Source organism: Camponotus vicinus, unplaced genomic scaffold, assembly GCF_025532165.1.
Source record: "Camponotus vicinus isolate PSW18456_S1 unplaced genomic scaffold, iyCamVici1.0 SCAF_8, whole genome shotgun sequence".
Classification (NCBI taxonomy): domain Eukaryota; kingdom Metazoa; phylum Arthropoda; class Insecta; order Hymenoptera; family Formicidae; genus Camponotus; species Camponotus vicinus.
Genome location: NW_028141980.1, coordinates 5,126,087 through 5,128,319, shown reverse-complemented (window position 1 = coordinate 5,128,319; position 2,233 = coordinate 5,126,087). Strand labels below are relative to the sequence as shown.

Below are 2,233 nucleotides of genomic sequence, written 5' to 3'. Positions count from 1 at the left end.
GGACCATAGCAGCTTACGCTGGTTACATAATTTAAAGAACCCCACAGGTCGATTAGCGCGATGGGCTCTCGAATTGTTGGAATATGACTACGCGATCGAGCACCGGAAAGGAGCGTTACATCATGTTCCAGACGCGTTGTCGCGCATGTATGAGACTACCGACGAATTATGTGCTGTTGCGATTACCAGAGACACTTGGTATGATGCACGCGTTCGAGACGTGGAAACTAATCCGCGTAAGAATTCGGGTTGGAAAATCGAAAACGATCAGCTGTATTTTCGAAAGCCGAACGCTGTCGTTTCTCAAGTTGTCGATCTCGAGCAATGGAAACTAGTACTTCCTAAAGAAGCGCGCGCGAACGTTATTAGGGAGGCTCACGATGTTCCACAATCAGGTCACTTAGGAGTCGAGAAAACATATCAGCGAGTAGCGACTCGGTATTTCTGGCCGCGTATGTTTCGTGGGGTAGCGGATTATGTCAGACATTGTGACGTTTGTCAGAGGACAAAGGTGGAACAGAATGTGCCGATGGGTTTAATGGGACGCCGAGCTGTCGAAACTCCGTGGACGGTAGTAGCGGCGGATATTATGGGTCCTTTTCCTCCGAGCAAAAACGGTAACGCGTATATTCTGGTAATCCAAGACCTGTTTACCAAATGGATTGAATGTAGCCCGCTCCGGAAAGCGACGGGCAAAAAGATTCGCGAGCTCTTAAATGAATTAATCGTTAACCGTTGGGGCGCGCCGCGGATACTGTTGACGGACAACGGCACTGAATTCATCAACCGCGAATTACAGGCGTTTGCGGAAGAGTATAGCATCGTTCACTCGACCGTACCTCCGTATCATCCTCAGGCAAATCCGGTAGAACGCGTCAATAGGATACTCAAAACTATGATTACGGCGTTTCTCGAAAATCATCGCGAATGGGATATTCACTTGGCTAAGTTCAGATTCGCATACAACACGGCGTACCATACCTCCTTACAGGCTACTCCGGCGTTCTTAAATTTCGGTAGGGAACCCCATCCCGAGACTTGGAAAGAGCGCATGGAAAGAATTCAGGCTTTGCGAGATTGGGTGGTAGAGAACTTAGAGGCCGCGCATAATAAGCAGGCGCATTATTATAATTTGCGAAGACGAGATCATCGTTTTGCGATTGGCGAGCAAGTCCTGAAGCGGCAGCATGTGTTGTCGTCAGCCGCACAGAATATTTCGGCTAAATTAGCGACTAAATATCACGGTCCGTTTACTATCGCGAGAGTGTTGTCGCCGGTAGTATACGAATTAAAAGATAGCTCGAATAGAATACTAGGCAAGGTACACATTAAAGATCTCAAACCATATAATGTTCCACCTAACCCCCCAGGCATTTAACCCACTAAGAATGTCGCGAGAATTTCGCGAAAGATATCGCGACGTACTAGATGCTGTCGACGAGCTGCGCCCCGAGTTTTGGACGGCGATGGCCGATGAGCTGCGCAGGATGATGGAGGGGCACGTTATGACCCGAGGCGCCGTGGTGCGCGAATTCCCGGCGCAAAGAGAGGCCGGGGTTCAAGTGGTCGCCGATACCCGGGATGAGGCCACCGAGACAGCTGTCGGGGCCGCGTGTGAAGCCGCGGTTCAGACCGGGCCGGAGGACCCGGAACTGAACTCTACGTCCACCGACGACCAGGAGGCTCCCATCATGGAGTCGCCCTGGGACAGCCCTCAGGCACGACGGTCTTCCCCAGCTCCCTGGGAATGGCCGAGACATCCCGATGGACCGCCTTCACCGGACGACCCGAACCCACCAGACGGTTGCTGGAACTGTGGGTCCAGGACCCATGTTGCCCGGGAGTGCCCCCGCGCGATAACGGGGGCCTACTGTTTCCGGTGCGGCACCAGGGGATACACCGTCCGGACCTGCCCACATTGTCGCCAAGGGTGGCTGGCACAGGGCCCTAATCGGAGAGGCAGAGGCCACCAGGGGCCAGACCCCCCGCGAGGTCGCCGTGCCAGGAGCAGCACCCGCCCGGTGCCCTATTGACCGTTATCGCGGTCCTCCCCGGACTGGGTACGGGCTTTGCTGGAGGGACTCCTTTTTTTTTTTGTTGTTATTCCGTGCTGTCGCTCCGGTTTGAGGCCCCGCTGTGTAGGTACCTGCTCAAATAAATAAGTTGCGGTAACTTTCTTTTCTCATTCTTGTGATTTACTTCCTTACATTCGAACCACCTTATTCCCCCTTTA

At 53.1% G+C, this 2,233-nt stretch overlaps 1 pseudogene; it reads left to right on the top strand.

Moving 5' to 3' along the window:
- The first annotated feature begins 1,388 nt into the window (after positions 1-1,388).
- LOC145976334 (uncharacterized) lies at positions 1,389-1,860 on the top strand (annotated as a pseudogene).
- Positions 1,861-2,233: the final 373 nt, after the last annotated feature.